The sequence below is a fragment of the Mustela lutreola genome, chromosome 1 (assembly GCF_030435805.1).
Source record: "Mustela lutreola isolate mMusLut2 chromosome 1, mMusLut2.pri, whole genome shotgun sequence".
In the NCBI taxonomy this organism is placed as follows: domain Eukaryota; kingdom Metazoa; phylum Chordata; class Mammalia; order Carnivora; family Mustelidae; genus Mustela; species Mustela lutreola.
The window spans coordinates 87,931,890-87,941,847 of record NC_081290.1 but is presented as its reverse complement, the minus strand read 5'-3'; the positions used below and the strand labels follow the sequence as shown (position 1 = coordinate 87,941,847).

Genomic DNA, 9,958 nt, shown 5'->3' with positions numbered 1-9,958 from the left:
AGAATGTATGTGTCTGTTAGGTTTATTTGGTCCAATACATGGTTCAAGTTCAACATTTTCTTTTTTATGTTCTCTCTGGATGATTTATCCATACCTGAAAGTAGGGTATTGAAGTTCCCCTACTATTGTACTGTTGTCAACTTTTCCCTTCAGAACTGTTACTATTTAATTGCTTAATATATTTAGGTGGGCTGATGTTGTGTATTTATTTATAACTATTCTATCTTCTTGATGAACTCACCCCTCAATAATATAGAATATTTGATGAATTTGTCTGTCATCCTTGTGCAGCAGCCCTGCTAATCTTCTCTGTATTGTTCTGATTTTAGTTTATGTTTTGCTGAAGCAGACACAACCCATGGTATTGTGAACATATAAAATGGTTGTTGTTTTAAAGCCACTAAATTTCCAGTGGATTCTAAACAGCAATAAATAACTGATAAAGACTTAATCTGAATGATGAGTCTAGAGGTAGAGGTTGAGGATTCACAGTCCAGCCTCTTTCTCTCATTCTTCTTTTGGGAGTAAGCAACTCACTGAGAATCCATGTTCTCTTTTTGTCATCCAGGCCATAAACCTTACAGGATTGAGATGCACTGATATGTATTTTTTCCAAATGTTAACAAGCCAGGAGCTAAAGTCAGTATTTGGCTCAAATCAAGACCAAAACCAAATACTGCCATAAGAAAAAGAAGTAAAAATCAAGAAGACATCTAAAAATAATTTTAAAAATTAGCATAATATTTTAGCACTCACAAATTAGAAGATGGTTAATGAAATAAAAATGTTTTAAGTATTTTTTCTAACAATATCCCCCACTTTCCTTTCTTTTTACATACTTTATTATGTAAAAATTAAAAGTAATTTATCAAGATTTTGAATTTTTTCCTTCTCAGGAAATTTTAAGGTGACAAAAACTGTAATTTAATTCATTCTCACAATATGTGAAAAATTCCCAAATAAGACTTTTTATTGAAAACACATAATGTATTTGTATGGGTTTTGGCCTTGACACATTTCTGTTACTCATTTTTATGTGAATTTCATTTTCCTGATTATCAGAAGGATATTTGTTCTAACAACTCTGTGTTTCTGTGCAGTGTTAAATTTTTTTTTATTTTATTTTAAGACTTTATTTATTTATTTGACAGATAGAGAGCAAGAGAGGGAACACAAGTAGAGGAGTGGGAGAGGGAGAAGCAGCCTCCGGTTGAGCAGGGAGCTGGTTGCAGGGCTCTATCCCAGGACTTTAGGATCATGACCTGAACTGAAGGCAGATGCTTAATGACTGAGCCACCCAGGTACCCCCTTTTTGAAAAAAAAAACTTTTTAAGGTGATTTTTCTGAGTAGTTTTTGGTTTTGGTTTTGTTTTTTTGTTTTGTTTTGTTTTGTTTGTTTACTCTATTTATCTGGCCCACTTTCTTTAATCTATGTTGTTCCTTGCTAATGAATATTGATTTAGCCTCCCCTATTTTGCCTGAGTGTGAGCTCCTTGGAGGGTGGGAAGGTGATGCTGCTAAAACGTCAGCTGGCTTACTGCAGGGCCCCTTGCCTCATCTGCTAATCTAGGGACAGATCCCTCTCATTTCTGCTATTACTGGCCACTGTGCCTCCCCATGAGTGGCCATTTTGGGGTCTCCTACTGTCAGGTTGTCAGTCATTCCATGGCTTCTCTATGTTTTCTCCTAAACAGATACTGAGCATGTGTTGGTCTTGTGGTTCTTGCTGGTTTGCATTTTGGTGTTCCTGGAGTACCTTGTCACCTAGTTTTCTTGTAAATGCTGTCCATTTTTCTTTTTACTTTTTTTCCCCTCCATTTCACTGTATTTCTTATGTTGGAATTTAGGAAGATCTAAAAGCTACGCCTCTTTCACCACTACAATCTTCACAGAATTCGATAAAAAGAGTTTTATCACAAGTTCAATCTTGACTGCCCATAGTAGTAGGCATCTGTCATTTGTATCTTCTGGCAAAATAACCAGGGTTAAGTTCAAACTTAGGTGCATCTCTGTAGATCAGTGATGTATCTATGACCTGGCTACCCTGGCCCCAGAAGGGTACATTGAATCCTGGACTGCACTATTAGGAAGCCCATATGCACATAGATAGAAACTATGTTCTCTAGCCCTGCCCTTACCAGGTTTAAAAAAATAATAATAATTAAGGTTTACCTCCAAATGCTAACCAACTCCTTTATATCACTTCTTGATTACTTCAGAACTTGGACAGGAAGAGCTTGTCCCTTTATATATGAAAAATAAACTAGGAGTAAAGTATTAGCACTTTAGCCCATGTATCCTTAACATAGAGATTAAGACATCTGGCAGGGCTGCAGAGGATAACTTTAAGTTTTGGTGGATCTTACTAAGTGTTACAGGTTGAATTGTGTCCCCTCAAATAAGATAGGTTGAAGTTCTGATCCTCAGTACCTCAGAATGTGACCTTATTTGGAAATAGGATAGTTGTAAATGTAACTATTAACTCATTACATGAGGTCATACTTGAATTGAGTGGAGCCCTACTCCAGTGGGGGCTGATGTCCTTATGAGAACATGACTGAGAGAGAATGCCACTGACAACAAAAGCAGAGATTGGAGGTATGTAGTTCCAACACAAAAGATTGGCTACAAACCACCAGAAGCTAAAAAGAGGCAAGGGATCCCCTTACAAGTTTCAAAGGGAGTATAGGTGCAGACTTCTAGACTCCCCAACTCTGAGGCAATAACTTTTGTTGTTTTAAACGATCCAGTTTATTGTGTTATGGTCCTCTAGGCAATGAATACTCGAAAGGCTAATGGGGGTTTCTTATCTTCAGACTCTTCAGCCTGTATCAATGCTGGTTTTTTAACTAACATCTCTCTTTTTTAAAAAATATTTTATTTATTTTTTTTTTTTTTTTTTTTTTTTTTTTTTTTTTTTTTTTTTTTTTTTTTTTATTTATTTATTTGAGAGAGAGACAGTGAAAGAGAACATGAGCGAGGAGGTCAGAGGGAGAAGCAGACTCCCCATGGAGCTGGGAGCCCGATGTGGGACTCGATCCCGGGACTCCAGGATCATGACCTGAGCTGAAGGCAGTCGTCCAACCAACTGAGCCACCCAGGCGCCCCTATTTTATTTATTTTTTGGCAGAGAGAAAGAGAGAGACAGCGAGGGAGGGAACACAAGCAGGGGAAGTGGGAGAAGAAGAAGCACCTTCCTTCCTAGCAGGGAGCCCAGTGTGGGGCTTGATTCCAGGACCCTGGCATCATGACCTGAAGGCAGATGTTTAACGACTGAGCCACCCAGGTGCCCTATTGACTAACACCTCTTGGAGAAAATCTTTTTCCATTAATTGAATGTTTGCCTTAGTCACACAAACTAAGAAAAGGCTTGTGAAGCTCTAGTTCAGTGTCAAATTATAGCAGTTTATTACTTGCAATAGAGAATTTACTAAGTAATGTGATGTAAATGAATGTGAGGACAATGTTGGGGAACTATAAATTTAAAAAATTTCCTACCAACCAAGAGCAATTCTCCACAAAAGCAGAAGGGAAAAACAGCTTTATTTCGAGTAAGGGTTAAGCCAGAATGTGATGCGTATCTCAAGCAATCCACTGAAAGATTGTGAAAACAGAAAGAAATCTCATTTTTTTTATATAGTCAGGTAGATACAATTCATTCCATAAAAGTTGCAGGATAAACAGTAATTAGTACTCAAATAAGAGGACTTAACAGTACTATTTGTCACACACAGTTCACCGTAAGGTTAAATCTGGTAATTAGGGTGACCATCTTTGTTAGTTAATTGGCTCTATCCAAAGAAAAACAAACTTGTTATATATATATGACAAGAGATCATTTTGTGATTTGGAACAAGGTGCCCACTCAATTTAAGCTCCTACTTTCCCAAAGAAACTGGGAAATAAGGTTTCTATCATTTTTGATATTTACATCTCAAAGAGATGGCTTCCTAGTACTTAGGAAACATTAAACTTTCAAATAAATTATTGCAGTGGCTAGGTTTAAATGAAATAGCATTAATTCTTCCTTGTATGTTTCTAGTTCCTGTAAGAATGACTTATTAAATCAGTTTGCCAGTCCGAGTTCTCAGACTCTGCCAATGAATTCCCATGGACGTTGATTCTTAGCAGTTGAGAAAATACTGTCAAAAGTAATAGGGGCACCTGGGTAGCTCAGCTGGTTAAGTGTCTGCCTTCAGCTCAGGTCATGATCCCAGGATCCTGGGATTGAGCTCTATGGCTAGTCTCAGACTCCCTACTTAGGAGGCAGTCTGTTTCTGCCTTTCCCCCATCCTGCCCCCTCTAGTGCTCTCTCTTTTGCATTCTCTCTCAGTTAAATAAATTCTTTAGCAAAAGTTATTAATGTATATCAACACTTTCATAACTTTATCTTGTGAAATACTCCATGAAATAAAAGAGTCTCATGGTTGTGGCAAAGATTCTTCATAGTCCTCTTCTCCTCTACCACAAAAATAGAATTTTTAACCAGGCATGTGGCTACACAGAATGAATATTATATATATTTTAACCTTGTTTTTCAAGTAGGTGAGATCATAGAACTAAGTTCAGGCCAATAGGATATAATCAAAAGTCGCGGGGCGCCTGGGTGGTTCAGTGGGTTAAGCCTCTGCCTTTAGCTCGGGTCATGATCTCAGGGTCCTGGGATTGAGCCCTACATTGGGCTCCTGCTCAGCAGGAAGCCTGCTTCCTCCTCTCTCTGCCTACCTCTCTGCCTGCTTGTGATCTCTGTCTGTCAAATAAATAAATAAAATCTTTTTAAAAAAAAGTCGCTTTGCCACTTTTAAGAAGTATCCTTAATAGGTTAGGGGATTCTCATCATTTCATTTCCTCCTTCCTGCTGGATGGATTGTGGATGCAGCCATGTGGAACCATGAAGTGATCTTAACAATGGAAGACTGAGCCATGATTCCCGAAAGAGCCAAAGTTGCTCCAGACTATGTATCTGTGGAGTTTTACTTAAGAAAAAAAACACAAAAAACAAAACAACTTTTATCTAGTTTAAGACATTAAGACACTTACATTTTAGATTTTTTTTCTGTCACTCCTAGTTGAACTGAATCTTTATATAATAGTCAAATATATCTGGGAAATTCTGCATATTTTGTCTTGCTCTATTAAGGGATATTGGCATATAAAGACTCCCAAAAGACCTGCAGCAAAATAATATTTAAATTTTTTTTTTAAGATTTTATTTATTTATTTGACAGAGAACACAAGCAGACAGAGGCAGGCAGAGAGAGAGAGGAGGAAGCAAGCTCCCCGCCAAGCAGAGAGCCCGATGCGGGGCTCGATCCCAGGACCCTGAGATCATGACCTGAGCTGAAGGCAGAGGCTTTAACCCACTGAGCCACCCAGGCACCCCTAATATTTTTAATTTTGTTTAATACTCTATTCCCAGTGTTTTCTTTTTTCTTTTTACTAACACACTACAAAGAGAGTTAATTTCCATGTTATTGGTACATAATAGCAGGCCCTGCTACAAATACATTAGATTTTCTATAACAACACAACTTTGCTAGTTTTGTTGCCGTATGAACAACTAGGATCTTCATACCCCTGAAATGTAGTCTAATGAATATTTAGCTCCATAGTTTGTTCAGAGTGATTTTTCAAATCTACATTTTATAACCTGAATCCTGTGAGCAAGGGTCGGTGGGCACTACTTTCAGAGTCTGAATTAAGTTGATGCTTACGTGGCTAAGTCGTCCATAGACATTTCAGGTCATGTACTTACTGAATTCTGTTAACACTGATGTCAAGAGTTTATAATGGAAAGTATTCATTCATTTCTTTAACAAGCAGTCTCACTGTCTAGGGTCTATTCTTCAGTCATATTTGGTTCACTCAAGAGGAATCACTGGATGACTTGATCATGAGCTACAGCTATAAGTCAATTGTGTGACACGTCATCTAAGAGATACCTAAATTACAGTATTGAGACTTGACAGACTTGACCTCAGTTCTTCAACAAATACAGCTTTAAGTGAAGCTAATATCTGGTGTTACTGAGAAGAGTGTCTCTGATAGTTCTACAATTCATCAATATTACTATTAAACTAATATGAGGGTTCTTGGAGGGCTGTGGATTATTTTTCTTTACAGCCCCTTTGGTGACAAGCACAGGGCATATGTAGGAACTGACGTTATTGCTGAGTGGGATGGAGTGGAATCACTAGGGTTAATTTGTTTTGCAGAAACTACATTTCAATACTTTCTTTTAACAGTGACACTTTTTCTTTGCTTCTCATGAAACAGTTAAGGGTTTGTTGATTGTTTTTTTTAACAACTTAATAGAATCTATTTCAGTTTCCCAATATTTGAATTCATCTTGATGCACATACTCAGACGTGAGAGGCAAGAAAGTTTTAAATTATGCTGAGGCCCATGTCTTCTGTAATCTAATTAATTGGGTTATACTGATATTTTTAGAACCTTTTAGACATTCGGGGTGCTCCAGAGCTCAAATCTATCTGGCCCCAAAAGCCGTGGAGAGGCCCTGTGTCCTGCACACAGTTTGCCACCTTGCATTTTTCTGTAACGATAATGCAACTTTCTGTCATGAAAAAGTTTGTTTGGCTTCTGCAGAATAGGTGAAACTTGAACACCTTCCCTCTTAGAATTAGCATTTTAAGTTCTGAACACCCAACAAACAAAATAAAAACTTGTTGTTGTTGTTGTTAATTGCAAAAATGAACAGATACTTATTAGAGAAGGATTCGGACTTTAATTCTTCCCTCTGAAGCAGCCATTCTGCAGCTATCATTCAAAAATAGCATTGAGGGTAAATCTTTACCGTGCTTAGAGAACCACATGAAAACACTCTCTGGTAGATTCTTTAAATGAAATACAAGATAATCCTGCCAAAACTATACCCACATTTGAAGCCATTACACCAGAGATACAGGGTATCGTTTTCTACGGGCTATTACTGATTAAAACTTTAACTAGATTAGTGTTGTAGAGCTTTGCTTTCTTGCCTCATTTAATTCATGTTTTCTCCCTTTTTAAAGAGTCTCATAGTATTATTGTGAGTCTGGAACAACAATTTTCAAACCTGAGAGTACATGAGGCTCAAATTCACAGACTGATTCAGTGCAACTGGGCTGAATGCAGGAAATCACATTAATAACAAGACTCAGGTATTTATTTCTTTTCTGTAACACACTGGGGCCTACATCAAGCCATTCCCTATCACTGCCTCTATCTCCTCTTTTTCCACAATCATCTGGGGACAAAGGAAGCAAGCTTGCCCTCTATCTCTTGATTTCTGAACCTCATAAAGTAAAGTAAAACTCCATAAATTGAAACCATATTTGGCCAAGTCTTTTCCTTGATAGGCTGAATGGGAAACTAAGCTAGTGGTTATGATTTTATTTCACACATTATAATTAATGAGGGAGCCAGTAAGATAAAAAAACAAAACAAAACAAAAAACGGGTTCAAAAGCACACACATGTGAATGTATACACGTCATTAAGAAAGCTGAAATAAATTTGCAAACAGATAGAAAACTGGTCAATAATCCAAGGGCCATAATCAATTGTATTCCACATGAAAATATCCATTTGCATTTCTAGGAACAAGAATAATTTGTATTACTGTAAGTTTTCTTAGACTTACCAGAATTATGCAATAGCTCAAAGACAGGTCTCAGACCCCTGTAGAACTAGACAACCTAGAAGGGTGTGGAAGTGATTTTTTTCCCCGTTTAAATGTCTTCCAATTTTTTTCTGACAGAGCCAGAGACCAAAACTTCTTTATCAGTAAAATGAGAGATTTGTACTAGTGAGTTTTTATTTTAGTACTTTAAAAAAAAATTTTTTTTATGGACTAGTGACTTTTAAAAATATATATATTTTATTTATTTATTTGAGAAAGTGAGTTAGAGTAGGATGGCAAGGAGATAGGACACAGAGGGAGAAGGAGAAACAGGTCCCCCGCTGAGCAGGAAGCCCAACATCGGGCTTAATCCCAGCACCCCAGACACATGACCCGAGTCAAAGGCAGACACTTAACCAAATGAGCCACCCAGGCACCCCAGGACAAGTGACTTCTGAGATACTTCAATTCCAACATCCTATTACTCTGATTTCTTAACCATTATTTACCTGTGTCCATAAAACCCATGGAATATTTTTGTTGCTCTGTCAGAACTATTGCAGTCATTTTTATTAGTCAAATCAGCCATAGCTATGAGTGTATCCTCTTGCAGTCTCTGTCTAAAAATAAAATCAAATAAAATCAAACACAAATTCTGCCTTTCTCCCAGTTACTGTTATGGCATGTGTTCATGTGTGTATGTGTACTTACAAATGAAAGAAGAACCTGAGCATAGGTATTCTACGCGTATTTGTTGATTTTCTTTACCAAATGCTATCTCTGGAAGAAACTGGTAACTTGGCTAATGTAACAAATCAGGACAATACTGGGTAGATTTTGTAGATCTTTGAGAAGGAATGAATCAGGATTTCTTCAATTCTTGTAGACTTTCCTGTAAGGCAAATATAGCAAACCTTTTTAAGTTTGCTTTGTGATGGTGGAGGTGGTCATAGTAGTGTTGGAGGTGTCAAAAATAAGCAGTGTTGGTGGAGACCAGTGTTATGCAGTAGAGAATTAGGAAGATACTAGAATGTGTGATTTTTGAATGTTTGTTCACTTCATTCCTCTTCTATTAGACAAAGTTTTAACTTTAAAGCAATGGCGAAGATGGACAGCCTCTCCAGTTTTGTAATTTAACAAATGTTTGTTGAAAGAATAATTGAACTACTTTCCTTTCTGGAAACAGAAAGCCCAAGTGTCATAAAATGCTCTCAGGCTATTGAGTTTATAATAATTCTACCATATTTGAAGGTAGAAAACATACATTAATGATTACATGCAGCTGACATTTTTTGAAAATATTCTGCTTTGTAGATTTTATCAGGTAAAACCCCATTCAGTTTAGAAATCATCATCAAAATGTCTCTTTTATTTAAATTTGTTTATTCTCATTTGAATGGTCTCATTTTAACTAAAACAATATTCTTGATGGTAAAACATAAAAACAATCACATTTCTTTGTTTCAGTCTTTCTTTTCTTTCATCCTAGTCATTTCTGTAAAAACAGAGACCAAAATGACTGGGTAGCGTTTTGGAGGATTTCTGGTAATAATACACCTACACAGTGTACTGCAGGAAGTAGGAAGTCCATACCTGATACCCTCGGTAACTTATGACTTGAATCATATAAAAACATAAGACAATAGCTACTGAATGTTGAAGATTTACATCCCAAATATTTTTTTTATGCACCAATAACATAACATGGATTCAAGAGGCAAAAATAGTAAAGCCTAAATCCTATACACACACATATACACTTATATCTGTCTACATAGATACACACATGCATGAAAGTGGTTTCAAGTAAGGTGCAGGAGATGGACACAGAGGACGGGATGATGAGAAAAAATAACTAAGAGTAATTAACACGTTTATATGGGAGCCAAATGACATTCATTCATTAATTTTATCATCACAATAACCCTGAGAAATAGTTTTTAGTAACACCATTTTACAGATGAAGAAAATGAAACTCAATAGTAAGTAGCAGAGCCCAGATTTAAAACATTCTGCCTGATTCCAAAACTAATAGGACATATAGGAAGACTTTTCCTGTTGTCCTTAAATTGCATCTAGGGCTCCAAACTAAAGCCAAAAATCAATGAGTATGTCCATATTTTAAAATCAGAGAGCTGCCAGCATCTAGAGCCCGCCGTATTCTCCCAGAGCATCAACTGGCAGAACTGCTCCTGCCACCAATCCTAGCACCTCCCACCTCTGCTTCCCCCTCTGAAAGAACTGAGAGGGAAAGAGGTGTAGCTTTCCCTTCCCTAAAGCTAATGGGAAGGAAAAGGGAGAAAAGAGAGAATTTTTTCTAAAGACTGGGCTACGTACA

At 37.1% G+C, this 9,958-nt stretch overlaps 1 non-coding gene across 1 annotated transcript; it reads right to left on the bottom strand.

Moving 5' to 3' along the window:
- Window positions 1-246: 246 nt before the first annotated feature.
- On the bottom strand, window positions 247-351 carry LOC131822892 (U6 spliceosomal RNA). The gene has a single exon (XR_009350374.1). It is a non-coding gene; the product is annotated as a U6 spliceosomal RNA (small nuclear RNA).
- Window positions 352-9,958: the final 9,607 nt, after the last annotated feature.